Genomic DNA, 16,849 nt, shown 5'->3' with positions numbered 1-16,849 from the left:
TGAACAAAAACACCATCCGGAACCGATACCCTCTTCCACTCATCTCGGTTCTGTTGGACCAGGTGCGGAAGGCCGTCATTTACACCAGGCTTGACCTGAGAGGTGCCTATCATCTGGTTCGAATACAAGAGGGGGATGAGTGGAAGACGGCTTTTAAAACACACTATGGGGTGTTTGAGTACATGGTGATGCCGTTCGGGCTTTGCAACGCCCCAGCGGCTTTCCCGTTTTTTTCTGAACGATGTGTTGAAGGATTACATGGATAGCTTTGTGGTTGTCTACATAGACGACATCCTGATTCATTCCAAAGACCCCGAATCACATGTCGGTCATGTATCCCAGGTATTGCAGAGATTGTTAGAACATGGTTTATTTTGCAAGCTGTCTAAATGTGAATTCCACGTCAAACGGGTTGAGTTCTTGGGGGTGATGTTGAGCCCCTCTGGTTTATGCATGGCAGAAAGAAAGGTAACCGCAGTGCAAGAGTGGCCTGTTCCTACGACTGTGAGGGATGTACAGTGCTTTTTGGGCTTCTCCAATTATTACAGGAGGTTCATTTCCCACTTCTCTCAGTTGGTCTCCCCTTTCACTCGTCTGTTAAGGAAAGGGGCTCCCTTTTCTTGGACCACCGAGGCCATGGCAGCCTTTGTCTACCTAAAGAAGGCCTTTACCACAGCTCCTATACTGCAACATCCACAACGAGAGGTGCCATTCATTGTGGAGGCTGATGCCTCAGACATCGCTGTGGGGCTGTTTTGTCTCAACGTGACCGTCACACTGGACAGTTACACCCCATAGCCTTTCTATCTAGGAAACTGATCGCAGCCGAACTCAACTACACTGTAGCAAAAAAGGAACTATTGTCGATCAAGAGGGCCTTTCAGGAGTGGAGACATCACCTCTTGGGGGGCTAAACATCCAGTCACAGTGTATAAAGACCACAGAAACCTGCAGTACATGAAAACGGCCCGTTCACTCACCCAAAGACAGATGCGGTGGATGCTGTTCTTCGCAGAGTTGGACTTCGTGGTGACCTTCCGACCAGGCTCAGAGAACAGAAAGGCGGATTCCTTGTCTAGGCTAGGTGCGGGTCTTGAGCCTCGACAAAGCCTTACGGAAGCCATCATGTCCCCAGAGAAGGTAGTGTGTTCTGTCAAGGTGGACGACTTCCTGGACAACATCCGAACGCACAAACGTTCAAGGTGGTGGCACCAGTGGGCAGAGTAAGAACCGCTGCGCACGCTCAAACATGGATTACCCTTTTTTCGCACCAGACTGTATCTACCTACCCTGCAAGGCCTTTAACTGGTACCACGACTCCGTGATAGCAGGCCATCCAGGATGCACCAAAACCCTGCAGCTGTTGCAAAGACGATTTTGGTGGGAACACATGGTTCAGGACATCAAACAATGGGTGAACCATTGTGACACATGTGCTTGTGCCAAAGGAGAGCATACAAAAGCAAAAGGCAAGCTGGTTCCCATGCCTACTCCCTCTCAGCCGTGGCACACCTTAAGCATAGATTTCGTTTTGGGTCTCCCGCTAGATCAAGGTTGTGATGCTATCCTGGTGGTGGTGGATAGTCTCACTAAAATGGGTAATTTCATCCGGTGCAAGAATCTACCCACAGCAGGACAGACTGCTCAGTTGTTGCTGTCCCATATCGTGAAACTGCATGGACTCCCGAGAGTGATAGTGTCAGACAGGGGCCCTCAATTCATTGCAAACTTCTGGAAAATGTGGTGTAAGGCCCTTCAGGTGGAGGTAGCCACATCGACCAGCTTCCATCCACAGACGGATGGCCAGATGGAAAGGTTGAATCAAACCCTCAAGACCTATCTACGGTGCTTTTCCAAAGAAGCAAGCGGCTCATGGGTTTCTCTGCTATGGTTGGCGGAGCTGTCCTACAACAATGCTGGCACAGCTCTATTAAAGAGACACCATTTAAAGCCAATCATGTGTTCCATGCCAAAGTCCTTCCGCTGTCCATCCCAAGCGACGTGGTGAAATCAGCCAACGATGGCGTCGCTCATGGAGGTCCTCCAGGCTATGCATACGAAGATACGAAGGAATCTGGAAGGTGCTAAACGATGATACAAAACCTGGGTGGATTGTCATCGTCAGGAAGGGCCGATTTATCGACCTGGCGACCGGGTGTGGTTGTCCACAAGAAACATTTGCTTCCGATAGCACAGCATCTTCCATCCCCGATATATTGGACCATTTGTGGTGGTACGTTGGGTCGGCACTGTGGCATACAAACTGCGCCTGCCTGCTTACCTGCGCGTTCACCCTGTTTTCCATTGCAGCTTATTGAAACCAGCAGTCGGTGCCAGGAGAGTGGCGGTTCCACCGGTGGTTCGGGCTGGTCAGTTGGAGTATGAGGTGCGGAAGGTATTGGACTCGAAGCTCCGTCGCGGTCGGCTGTGGTATCTCATTGCTTGGAAGGGATATGCGGCGGAGGATGACTCGTGGGAGCCTGCTACGAATGTCCATGCACCTGCTGCGGTGCGCCTGTTCCATGCGTGCCATCCAGACAAGCCCGGCTCTAGGAGGCGCTTGGGCGGGGTACATACTGTCAGGCGCCAAGTCCAGGCGCCTACCACCGCGTAGGGAGTAAGATTACAACTCCCAGATATCCCGCCGCTTGATGGGCGGGGCCTCCTCGTCATTACCCGGCGGCGCGAGGCATCCGCGCGTGTAATCCTGACAATTCCTTGCCGTGAGGATCCACGGCTTCCGTGTGCCTGAAGCGCTGGATTCAGGAGACTTCCCCCCCGCACGCCGCTTGTAGATAACCGGCGCTGAGGGAAGCTCCGCAACAGTGGAACACTTGGGTAGAGACCGCGCGCTGAGGTAAGCGCTGCCATCTCTGCAGTTAGCACCACTGGCCTCTGGACTTCGTGCTAGGGAATCAAGTCAGCGCTATTGGAAGCGCTTCTCCGAATGGCAGCTCGGGAACAGGCATCACGCTGAGCCACGCGCTACCTTCCTGTGACTCCTGGGGTGCTGGTACTAGGAAGAGCAGCAGAGAGCGCTGACGTAAGCGCTATCCTGCCCGGCCTTCCTGACTCCCATCTCCTTTGTGGCTTTGGCATTTTGCTGCTTGGAAGGGCAGTGAGAGAGCGCTGACGTAAGCGCTGTCCTGCCCGGCCCCCCTGGCTTCCTTCATTGCAGGAACAAGGTCGTGGGATAATGGATTGAGCTTTAGAACACAAAGCGGGGCTTTTGGACAGATCTACATCCCGCCTCAGGAGCAGACACTCAGGTGACTTTTCCGCTTACACAGGGAAGTGCTTCTTTGGCGTACTTTAACTTACTTTGGATTACTTTGGCATACTGTGGCTTCTGAGTCCGGGAGTACTAAGGACTGATGGGGGATGCATCAGTGACCTTATCCTCTTCTGATACGCATTAAGTGTGAGCAGGAAAGGAATGAGTACGGGTATGTATGAGGCTGAGTGTTAGTGTTTTGACTGCTAGCATGATTGATGGTGGTTTGACCTGTCTTGCTTTATCGTTGTAGGTTTACAGCATTTGTACGAGAAAGACATATCTCAGTGTTGATGCATGGAACTGTCGTAGTATGGAAGAACGACTCCCTAGGTAATAGACAGGGTTAGTGAGACCATATGAGTATAGCAGAGGTGTGTAGACTATGTGTTAACCGTGTGTGTTCTATTGTTACAGGTCTCCTCATCCCCGCTGTTCCTACCCTAATTCCTTTCCCTCGCCTGATTGCCTTAATACTCTGTGTTGCATTATTCAGAGTTAGGGACGTCGGGAGGTGGACCCCTTTGTGCTTCGCCCGGATCCTAAGGAGTCACAGTGGATCTGACACAGTAGTGAAATGAAGAGTGGGTCTGAAGGTCCTATTCATATAACCTAGTCCCCTTATTCTGGAAGGTAGGAGAAGCTTCTGGAATGGTTCTTTAAAGTGCATGGAATGTTATGACTCCCCTGCCCTGGCTTCAAGCTGGCTGAAGTGGCAGTGTAGGGTTGTTAGGACATTTGTGTGGAGAAAGGAGATAACCTATTCAGGTGCAAGTGGGACTGTGCTCAGTTCAGTATGCCCCCCATTCTGCTAGTTGATGGACCATTCAGGCACACCTAATCCCTCAATTTTGGGACTGTTTGTGAGGAATTCACAAAATCTAACTGACTCCTACACACAGTCATGTAAACCAAGACAGGCTTCAGGCACAAAGGGCTAAGGGCAGGAAAATGACAACTTTCTAAACGTTTGGAGCAATGGGGGGGCTTATTAGAAGCCACCTTGGGGCTCTAACTAAGTACAAGAAACAAAAAGAAAGGTGGCTGCATTGATTCACGTCACTTTACTTATGGACAAGTTAATCAATAAACTACCCCTCTGTATTCATTTCCCAGTTCATTTAACATAGTTATTGTGTTTTTTACATGTCATAAAAAGTTAAAACACTCGTCTTTAACATTATTCAATTGTACTGCACCAAAGACAAAGAAAACAACGACAGTGCATCCTTACACTTGTTAATAAGAATGGTGCAGTAATCACGGTACAATAATTGTTGTACATTCATTCCTGACATGACTGAAAGTGCTCAACATATATAACAAATGAGTGTTAAAAAGTGCTGGTGCATTTGGAGACATGTATTTAAAGTCAAATGTTTTGCCAGAGGGTTTTTTTTAGTTACTGTATAATATCATGACCCTCTTGGTGCTGTCATTGGGGTTTCAAAATCATCTAATGTGGATGGGTTCGTAATTTCACACTGTCTTAATCACTTTCCATACTGATGAAGATTAGAAGAAATCCCCGATAGTTCTCGCTAACGCTCTTCTGGGATCCAAGAGAACTGGGCCAAATCCATACTTTTCCCTATCACAGACAGCACATGCCCCTTCACCACTGAGTACCCATTGAGTTGGGCAGTTGAGACAGTGCGATATCTGGGTATACGGCTATGCCAAGATCAAGGGGAACTCTGACGCGTTAACTATGGTCGCGCTGTAGCCTGGCTAGAGGACAAGATATCTACGTGGTCCAAACTACCTATTTTTCCAGCCAGCCGTGTCGGAATTATGAAGATGATTGTTCTTCCAAGTTCCTCTATCTTTTCCTGAATGTCCCTCTCCTTCTCATGTCCCAGTCTTTTAAGCACCTGTGATCCAAATTGGTGACTTTGGCATGGTCGGGTGGACAGCCGCAGGTCTCCTGGGAACTCTTCACTCTACCTCTCACTCAATACAGTCTCGGGACACCAGACATGACTCTATCTGGGCACAGGCCCAATTTATCCACTATTAGCTCTATCCTACCTTGATTATGCCCCATATAGCTGTTGAACTAGATCAGGCAGCCCCCTGTCGACTGCATTTTATTTACCATACAGAGCCCCCAGGTCTGAAGTCAAAAATAAAATTGTGTGTGCTGGGCCTGGGAAGAATTGCGGAAGAAAAAAAGGGATGACACTTTTGTATGCCTCCTCTCTCCCACTGGCCCACAATTCCAAGATACAACTGCTCTCGGTCAAGGGTGCTATTGCTCGCGTTCATAAACGCGCTCTCTTTTTTCAGATCTCTATCCTGAGGACCAATTTATCTCATCATTCGGTGCTGCATCCTCTCTACCCCTTACCTTCCTTGACACCCTTCTGTATTATCAATTGCATGCCACATGTTGCGCCCTACATGTTACTTCACCTTCCCCGTCACCACCCCTCTCAGCTCTCGAGCACCTCTTCACCGTCTCCCCTCAAACGTATTACCCGCCTCTACAATCATTTGCAGTGCTCCTCTCCAATCACATCCGTAAGGGCTTGGGTGGCTTGGGAGGAGGACATATTTCCAGCTATATCGGACAGGCAGTGGTCCTTTTGCTGTGGTCAACTAGCGCTGCTGTCCCCTAACTATAGACTCCGACTCATCCACTTTAAATGTTTACACCGACTTTATTTTCCCCCGCTGCAGCTTTTTAAAGTGAAGCTGGCTCTGGAGCCATGCTGTCTGTGGTGCAGTTTTCCCTCTGCCTCTTTTATCAACCTTGCCTGGCAATGCCCGGGGGTCACATCCTTCTGGACGGAGGTGTTTGCCACCATCCACACAATCACTGGCCACTTACCACTCTTCACCCCTCTAGTGGGCTCCTAGCTCTTGTCGTCGCCTTACTGCCATGTTACTCCTGCTGGCCAAGTGCTGGGTTGCCATACACTGGGACAGAAAGTCTGTCCCCTTCTCCAATGCTTTGTTGAAAGATGTGACATGCTGCCAAGAACAACATTCTACCTATTGGAAACGTATGCCTTTGCGCTCCCACCCCAGAGATGTATGGAAGTATTTTGCTGCTTTTCTCCGTTCTAGAGACTCCAGTTCCCTGGTAGGGTCTACGGACAAAGATGTGCAATCAGTTGGTGATGTATAAATGTTGATAGCCCTGTTGTATCACTGGCTGTCATGTAATGCACCACCTCTTGACCACCCATATTTTGCCTTTGGAGTCTGTGTATGCTTTTCACTTGCTTCGTTTATATTATGTCTATGCAAACTCTATGTTTTTCCTTCATCCTCTTTGCACCGACATCAAGGAAATGTGCTGCTCGAAGCACTCTTTATGGACATTATGGGCGGCCTATTGTACCGACTGGTTCAATCAGGGTTATGTAACCATGGTGTGTTTCCTGATTGCCCCCCCTCCTTAGTCCCTCCTACCCTTTCCTCCACCAATGATTCCCCCTTCTCCTCAGCTGTCGTTGTATTGTTTATATTGTAAATGTCAATAAAAACAAATTTGGGGGCTTGTCATTACAAATCCATAGGTACCAAACATGCCATAGCCACCAGCTCCTATTTGGAAATTACAGCTTATTAAATGTAATAATGAATCTCCAATGTTATTCTATAGGATGAGTAGGCCTCACAGTAGTGAAAAACCAATTTGTGAGTTTTTCACTACTAGGACATGTAAAACTTAAAAGTACATGCCCAACCTTTTAATTACACAGCACCCTGCCCTATGGGTGAGCTAGGGCTTAAGCTAATGCTTGTCAAAGGAGTTTCAATGCCAAGTCTTCGAGGCAGTGCCACACTGCATTCAGGCTGCAATGACAGGCCTGGGACATGTTTTAGGGTGCTACTTAAGTGCTGCAGGCCCACTGGTAGCACTTAATTTACAGGCCCTTGGTATATGGTATAAGTGTGGAAACATGCTTTTTGCAGGATCCCCCCCACACTTTTTGCCCCCATTTTGACTACTAGCTGCTGTTTTTTCGCCTCTGAGAGTATGCTGAGGCCTGCTAGCCAGACCTCAGTGCCGGTGCTCCTACCCTTTGCAAAGAATATGTTGAATTGTCTATTTCCAATTGGCAAGTACTGATTTACTTATAAGTACCTGATATGTGGTACCCAGGGTACCAAGGGCAGGTATGGCAGAGTGTCCACCCAGGGCTGCAGCACCGAATGTGCCACAATGTATGCGACAAAATTCAAACTGGCTAGGAGAAGAAGGAAGGCTCCACATGGACGAGCAGGCTTCACTTGCAGAACCTAGACTCCTTAGAACTGTGGGTGGGCATAAGGCTGGCACTATGAACCCTCGAGAACAACCCAAGAAGTATGAGACAAACCTGGTGACACACCGCTCCACAACTCAAACAGGCTAGAATAAATCCTTCAGTGCAGAAGCAGGCAAGGAAGTGTTCCATTCACTTGAGTTCCAAGCAGATTCTTTACTTGAAACAAGTCAAGGGTGATCCACTGATAAATTGGTAATGATACATGGTGAATTGTAGTATACATCCAACGTTTCCAACACCCAATTTTCCAGCAGTATGATGTCTTTTATCCTTAACAAATAGCATTAGTGCCTTGGGAGTTAATGGAGAACATGGAGGCCGCTAGCTTTGTTGGTCGTTGGGTCCCGCTGATGCGCTCCGCCACCGCAGACCCACAATGACCCCCCACCTACCTGAATCGAATGTGCCTCGCAGAGCTAGCAGCTCCGAGCTTGACACCGGAGCCGTCATCAAGGAACATTATGCCACCGAGGCAGTGCGGGGAAGCCACTGGTCTTGCGCCGCCCTAGAGCTGGCAGCAGTTCGGGACCTGAATGCAAGCGTGGCAGAGTCCCCCATCGAGATTGCATTAAGGGGAAAAAAAAGGAGTGGGCCCCTGTGAGAAGTTGGCCTGATATATGATGTCCACTAGTTCTAGTGGGCACCTTGTATCAGTCCAAACAACCCCTTATGGTGATTGGTTAAAGACAACCTTTATTGAAAGCTATCCTAGTGGTAGCCATGGAGAGCAGCCTTCAGGCTAAGTCTTGAAGAAATGTAAAACAGCTTGTTTTACCAGTCTATAACCTCTTGAATGATCAAATGAAAGGACAACCACACCAGGTATATATTTAAAATATATGTATTTAAGATCAAACACACCCCTCTAGTCTCTTTATGAGACTGGAGTTCGAAGTACTTAGGTTACAAGTTAGTTATCAACGTATTAGCACAAATACACGTTTGGGCCCTAGGGGCGTACCAAACCATATACCTAAAAAGTGGTATAAGAACCACGACTGAACTAGACACAGGACCTAGAGCCTGTAGAATTACTGGGACCCCAAGGAACCACCCAAGGTAGTGATACAGGGGACCCACGGAGGCCGTGTGCAGTGTGTAAACACTACCGCGGGTTCCCGTTAGCTTCAATGGGCAATGTCGCGGTTGGAAATTTAAAGATTAGGCACTTAGAATCGAGTCAGGACCAAACCCTTTTGGACTTGAGCAGTTCTAGGGCTAGCACCCACGGGAGCACCGGAGCACTCGTGTTACCTCACCCAGGGAAGCCGGGTGCATAGGTGTCTTTTGGTGTCGGGTAGCGTCATTGATTTCAATGGAAGCTGGCGAAGAAGTGCTGCTGCCGTGAAGAGGAGAAGTGTCCGCAGAGATCCAAGCTTGGATCTAGGATGTAAGGAACCTGAAAGCAGAGGGGACAGAGTCTGGGTCACTTGCCAGTGACCGAGGGCAGGATGGACCAATGCCCACAGATGTCGGGTGCTTCAGGTGAGTTGACAGGTGCCTTGACTGTTCAGCCACGAGGTCCAGGAGGTGTCGACGAAGTCCACGAGCCGGAGTCGAGCTGTCCCACGAAGTCTGTCGAGTGCTGCGGTGTCATCGACCAGAATGTACCCAACAAGCCATGGCAACGGCAAATCTTGTGGAAAGAGAAGAAGGACGTCGTGCAGACCAGCAAGGTCTGAGGGACTCACCCAGCAAGGGTAAGTCAGGGCACGTCTGGAGCAACTAGGAAAGCCCAAGCAGAAGTGGAGTTGCCTTCGTGGGGACCCACTAGCCAACTGGCTAGCGATCGCAAAGGGGCCTCAAGCAGTCGCACTGGAAACTGGCCCACGGGTCACTAGTGGAGTGGAGGCCAGAGATCTTCGGTGCAGCCAGTGCTTAAGGCTGGGGCTACGTAGAGCCCAAAGAAGAACTTCAGAAAAATACAAGAAGTTGATGTACCAGCAATAGTACGCGCTGTCCAGGGGTCATGGTTCCTCGTCATCCACAATAGCCACGGACCTCAGCTTTGCTGTGGACTCAGGGTAGCCTTGGGGAAGTCAGGAAATCCACCTCTGGTGATGTAGAGACTTTGGCGTCCAACGGAAGCTTCAGAATTGCAGACCAGACAGTTGCTTCTTTGGTGCCTGCCAAGCAGGGGAGTCACTCCTTGACCCCAAGGGAGATTTCTTCAGTCTTCTAGTCAGGATAGAAAGTCGAAGGTCCAGGATACATATTGCAGAGCTTCGTCCAGGGTAATCTAAAGTCACAAGGACTGGGTTCCCATACTTATACTAAGTTTGGGGGTTGGACATACTCTAGGGACCCACCTATGGGAGGGTTTGGAAAGAGGGGTGGTTACACCCATTTCCTTTGTCCAGTTTTGCACCAGAGCAGGGGCAGGTAGCCCCTGCAGCCGGTTTGAACTGGACTATGCACAGGGACACCAAGTGTGCCCCAGTGCAGGAATTCAAAACACCAGAGAGTGCTCCCGCCCAGCCCCAATACACATCTGCCTGTCTGGGGAGGTGGTTACACCTCCCTGGGACAGGAAACCTATTGTCCAGGCCTCCCCTGATGGAGTTTCGGTCAGCAGCAGGAGGCCAGACCCGTGTCTGTGGCAGAGGCGTCCATTTTGTGATGCTAGAGCTGTAGAAAGTCCTACCGGGTTAGACCAGTGTGAACATGTCTCTCCCTCTAGAAGGGTGGAATGCTACCCCTGCCGCCAGAACTGGCGGGGGGGGGGTAGTATTTCAAAGCGTTTGACACCAAACACAACATGTTTCCGTGCAGCCAGTCCAAAGTTAGCATTTACCGCGAGGTTACAATGCACTTAAGAGTATATGGTCAGGCTGCACCACAAACAGCATCAGAGGAGGTACTCTGAACGCTGCAGAGGGGCTCTGCTCATGCAGGGGCACCCTCACATAAAAACCAAGCACTCTGTCTTCAGGATTGTTAAGGCCTGCCATAGGAGTGACTTATAGGTTTTCTATGTGTGTGCAATGGTAGTGATATAGGTAGCCTATACCGCTGTAAGGGGTGCAAGCACACCCTTACCCAGGCTGCAGTAGCAGACCTGTGGTGCCATTTTGGAGTGCTTCCCAGGGGAGGCATAATACATGCTTCAGCCCCTGAGGCTTCTGAGGTACCTATGCCCTAGGTACATAGTATACCATATGCTAGGGGCTTATAAGGCACTCCAGAATCCAATTAGATATGTACCTAATGTACATGGAAACCATTTTAGAGAGGAAGCAGCTAGGCTGTGGTACTGATTAGCAGGGCCACAGCCAGACTAAGGTCGAAAAACAGTGAAACACCAGCAAAAAGTGGGGGTACCCATGTGAAGCAGATCCTACTCTCCAACAGCCCCCATGGTGGCAGGAGGAAAACTGTGGTGAAAGCTGGTAAGGCTGCCATTGGGGAAGACTGTCTGGGGCTTGTAGGGCCTAGGGTACAAGTGGAGAGGCAGCAGGAGCAAGGGTGTAGGTCAGTAGAAGGACCTACTAGTATTTCAACAAAGTCAGCTTTGAAACCGGAAACAGGGGTCCCCCCTCAAGACAAAGGCTGCATTACCCCTATCTCTACCAAAGCTAGCACGGAGGGTCTCAGAACTAAGGGAGAAGTGGATCAAGACCCCCGGAGAGTACAAAGGGGTGGAAAAAACAGGGGTGATATTTTAAACCGCAAAATTAAAGTGCCCCCTCCCAGCGGACCTTCTTTAAGGTTCTCCCACCGGTAGTTATCCTCAATGGTAAGGAAAGGGACATGGAGAAGCAACCTAGGAATCCTGAGATGCTCGGCCAGGGGGTGACTGCTCACTTAATGAAGTCAGCAACAGAAGGTACATCAGGAGGAGTGGCAGGTGATAAGGGTGAGAAGGGGGTAACCCGCAAGGAGGACAATGCGCCTGATAGTGACAGGGGGACCCCTTCTTTAGAAGGCCCCCCCTAACTCACACCAACCAGGAAGCAGACCAGGAAGTAGACGCTGGTATCACCAGTACTTGGGCCTGGGAGCGGATCGCTAGAAGACATGTTTGCCTCACTCTCTTGAGATATCAGAAAAGGTTTGCGGTATCGGAGGCAAACCAGAGCGAAGTACTAGAAAAAAAATTGACTCCCTTACAGCAAGAACACAGTCACTCAAAACTAATGTTAGTGAATTAAGGATAGACCTAAATAACAGTAAGAAGGAGATAGTAGCTCTACAGAGGGTCGAGCAGGCACTGCTGGAAAAGGTGGAGCTGTTGGAAAATAACTCAAGGAAAAACAATTTGCGTACATTGAATGTTCCCGAGGGAGAGGAGGGGGACCACTTGAAATTATTTGTGGCTTCATTAATAAAGGACTCCCTCCAGATAGAAAAAAGTAAGGCAGAAATTGAACAGGTCATTCAGCAAATACACAGGGATCCATTTAGGAGAAACCCGAATAGAACAAAGCCACGGAAAATCCTTCTCAATTTCCAAATGTACACCCTGAAAGAAAAAATTCTCCTGGGTGCAGTGAAAATGACAACTTTAAGGGGGAAGGATTTCTCCTTTGAAATTATGTCTGACCTGGCCCGGGTCACCCTGGACAGACAATGGGAACTCGGAAAGCATCTCAAGGATTTTTGGAAAACAGGTGCCTCGGCACAACTAAAATTTCCTGCCGCCCTCAGAGTCATGTATAATAACAAAATGCACTTTTTGAAAACTGTCAGAGAGGCTGATAGGCTCCTTGAAGTAATTAAGAAGGGGCGGCTGTACACGGAGAATAACATATAACACAAGAAACTAAGGTATAGGAAATATAGTTAAAGGGTGTAGGGGGTGGTGTTTTAATCGATGTTAATATAGGTGGCGGTGTGCAACAAGGGGCTGGGAAGAAAATAGGACCTGTGTTAGGTCAAGCAGGAATTAAGGAGGGGTTCTCCAGGGGTGGGGGAGGTATGGGGCACAGGGTGGGGAGCATGAGGAAAATAACTACAAAAAATGTCCTCAGACATCTCAAACAGACAGAATCTAGCTGAGTTACAATATGACGGCCTGCACCACATTGGAAAGAAACTGTAGAAGATGACGCAGATCCTATCGTGGAATGTTAACTGGCTCCACACAAGGGGTAGAAGGGACAGGATCCTACAATACCTCAAAGATTCCCCAGCACAAATCTTAATTTTACAGGAAACTCACTTGGTCAAAGAAGAATGTATGCAGCTGTTTAAAAAACAAAGATGGGTGTACAGAGCAGACAGCTAACATAAGAGGGATAGCAATTATCATTAAAAAACAAGGTGGCTGCGTGATGCTACTAAGTACACGAGTGGATAAATCCGGCAGATGGATTTTAGCTGATTTAAAAATGGAGGGCCATCCACAACCTTAGTAGGATATTATGGCCCAAATGAAGATGACTGTGAACCCTTAAAGTCTGTTTACATGAATTTATTAGATTTCCCAGGCCCGGAGATAATGTCGGGAGAGTTTAATATCGTCTTGGATCCAAAGGTGGATAAGGCTATACCTACCCTGAAATCCAGGGCTCTCTTGAGATCCATGAGGAGGCAGTAAGCTCTTAGCGATTTATGGAGAGAGGGGGTAGGAGCTCGACAAGGTGCATCATTCCATAATAAAAAATATGGGCATAGATCAAGGCTTGACTATTTTTTGGTAGAATTGAATTTTAAACAAGAGATGTTAGACATCAAATATCTTCCCGCACATCTATCTGACCACTCAGCAGTATTATTAACATTTAGAAAGAATAGTCGATACAAAGATAGAAGGTGGACCATTTTTACAGAGACAGAAACCATGGATAATCTAAAGACAGATGTTGGGGAGTTCCTTCAGATTAATTGTGGTTCTGCCTCAATCGGGACAGTGTGGGATGCGATGAAAGCCTTCATCAGAGGGAGGATTACAAACGTACTTACGCATAGGAATAGACTATACAGACAAGAGCTGAGCAATTTAGAAGCTGAAATAAGAAAGATACAGTCAGACAGATGTACGACCACTGGCAGTAACACCCAGAGACAAGAGAGACTGATATCATTTAAAAATCAAGTGGAAGAAAGCCTAAAAAATAGGATTAGGAAAAGATGGGATGCAAGCAAGCTAGCCCACTTTGAATACAGGGAGGGAGCAGGAAAGCTCCTAGCCTGAAAAACTAAGTCTGCCCAAAATAGAAACAATATCAATGGAATTAAGTTGGGGCAGTCTAGTGTAATGTTAACCAAGGGCTCAGAAGTGGAAGAGGCCTTATTTGAATACTTCCGGGATCTTTACTCCGAAGAGGAAGAGGTCTCGGAAGAGGGGGTGGTAGCCTGGTTAGCAGAGTCTGTGAAGCCTGTGGACCAGGTGTAGAAAATAGGCCTCAGCTAGGCCTACCAGTGCAAGGGGTTCGCCCTTCTCTGCACAAAGTCCTCAGACTATTAGAAAGAAGTTGGCACAGAAACTGAAATAGAAAATACATAGTTTATTAAACCTCAGGAGGTGGAACCACATTCACCCAGCACCCTGTGGTGCTGAATGAAGGTAGCACCCAGAGTAGAAGAACCATGGATCTTTTATACCCACACAGGGGCTCAGGAAAAGGACGATGCAAGCATACATGAGAAGAGTTACATACATAGATGGTCATACAGAAATGCACCGTAAATAGTATAGGAGGAGCTAGCAGTTGCTGACTCTGGTAGAAACAACCTGATAGTTACAGACTAAAAACAGATGCATGGACAGTTAGATATTCCTGCGCATGTGCAGGGTAGCAGAGTCTAAGTATAGCCAGTCCTTTAAACAGAGCACAAGGGAAGACAAAATGGCTGCCAGAAATACAAAATGGATTCCACAAAATGTACAGGATAGCCTGTAAATACCAGATGGATTCTGCTAACGCTAATTTAATCGCAGCCAATTTACGACAGCCAACCCTTTTAGCGTTAGCTGAAGACATCTCCCATAATCCAGTAGGAAAAATGAAAAATATGCATATTAATTTTTAATAATTTTTTTTTTTTCTTTTCATAAATTTCCTAATTCATTGCTAGGTGGGCATTTCTCATTCTAAGTATTGTTAAGCGGGTATGTATGAGGTATAAACAGAAGTACAAAGGGAACAGAGAATTGGGTCATACAGATAGCAGGAGAGAGTAATTACTATTATCAGAAACAGAATTATTAGCTTTCTAGTCCTAAGCAAATCCTAGAATCATCCAGTAAAAACATTTTCACGGCTCCTATGCATTTCAGTTACCATCAATTTCAACTTCAAAAACATTTTCGCTAGACTTTTCCAGTGTTTCTTTTATGAGGGCTAGAGTATCTATCATTATACCCAATACACACATTAAAGCAGTCAGACATATTATTTACAAAAATGATCCTGGATCCAGAGGACCAGGAGAACTACACAGAACCATGAGAATTAGGACGAAGAGCTGCAAAGGGTTGCTCCTCCTCAAAAATGGGACGATCAATGGGGTACATTTTCAACAAAAATAAAAAGAAGTCCTTGGGAAATTAAAGCCGCTGTACAACCAACCAGAGGGGAGTCTTCTCCCTGTGTCCGTTTGAGCCTCACAGGCAGGCTCTTGTTGTTCCCACGGTGGAGCTGCACAACTTGCAACTCAGGAATCATGGCCCAGTTTCAAGGGAAAAGTTTCTTCTTTCAGGATAGGGCAATCACCCACCAGGGCAAATGCGCTCAGCGATCCTGTCCAGTGTCTCAGGCAGTGCACCAGTTTTCTTCATTTCAATCTAACAGGCACCAGAGACACAGCACCTGTACCCTGAACTCAAGTCCTTCCCTAACTCCTGTATTGCTCTGCTGGCATACTGCTCTTTCGTTGGGGCCATGGATTGCATTCAGTGTGCCCAGGTATCTCCTTTACAGCCACTTTGGGACCAGGATTCAGAGGCCTGATGCTAGGATCTCTGAAGCAACCCTTGTTTCAAAGGGGGTTACCTCAAGCAAAAACCTTCTTCCCTTCCTGGTCGGTCTGTGACTCTCAGCTGGGCATCAAAAGCTTGATCCACGATTTCTCCTTTCTGATTTGTGACCCCGTCTTTCGCCCAAGATAGTAGCAGGGGTACGCTCATCACAATGCTTCCGGCCTTCTACCTTCACTGAGGTCCTGGTTGCCAGCAGTGCCTGTGCTGGTTCCCTTCACTTTGACTTCAAGCTGGACTGGTGCTGACTCCTCAAGCTGGATCTGATGTCCGCGCCCCTCTGGCAATGGTTGTAAAGCAGCAAATATCTATTGGTGGACAGAACAAAAGGTCTTTAGACAAGGCACAGAAATAATCTATCAACAGAGAGGATAGTCTCAGAATACTTCCTAGTCCAGGGACGCCCCATATATTAACAAGGCACCCTGGAACCACTTTCATATATGGGAGAGTAAATAAAACAACAGTCTGGACCTATTGGCAAGTATAAAAAGAACTCTTTAGTGAACTGACAAGAGTAATACGTCACCCAATGCCAAGCAGTCAAGGAAGTCTGTGTTCATTTCTAAAGACCCTCAAGAAAAAGGAAATGTTACACACGTTTACTCCTAAACATTGCATTATTTGTACAGGACTGCAGACACTTCTAAAATGATTTTTCTTAATTAAAGCACCTACATTGTATACTCAGGACCATGCTCTTATGTTATAGGAGCAACAGGAAAATCTAAAACTGCTAATTTAACAAGGATTCCTATTACATACAGAACTAAAAACTTCAACATAATGGGTACATGTTCTCCAGCGGAACATCTTGTGACTAACAGACTCCTGTAAAACAATATTTTCCTCAAAAATGTTTGCTAAGGTTCACATGGGCATCTTCTCTGCATTCTATTTTTCACAATCCAAACTATGCAACATCAGCTCTAGCAAGGACTGTCAGTTTATTTACACAGACTAGCTAATAAAAACTAGCAATGCCCTTGCAAAAACTGTATGTAGCATGAGAATAACAAACAATAGTGGTGTTGTCACCTGAGAATTTTCAAACAAAAACTACCCACAGCTAGTTCCCCTTAAAGATCAAATAAGGAAGCAGCAATCTAGACTACTCATCCTCTCATAATTCCATCAGAGAGGATGGGTAGTAACATAGCATAATATATTTATTCGTTTTATTAATGCTAATAATGTTGAAAACAGTATTACTGAATAGCCAATTAAATGTCTCATGGTTATTTCACAGACTGTTTAGACAGGCTCGAAAAAAATTAAGAAAAAGAGAGAGAACACATAAATTTGCCTACCCTTAATTTGTAGAGGAGCTAGCCTCCACTCCCCAGTTTTGACAGTAAGAAACCTGTACCA

This window comes from Triturus cristatus, chromosome 4_1, assembly GCF_964204655.1.
Source record: "Triturus cristatus chromosome 4_1, aTriCri1.1, whole genome shotgun sequence".
Taxonomy (NCBI): Eukaryota; Metazoa; Chordata; class Amphibia; order Caudata; family Salamandridae; genus Triturus; species Triturus cristatus.
This window is presented reverse-complemented; position numbering follows the sequence as displayed.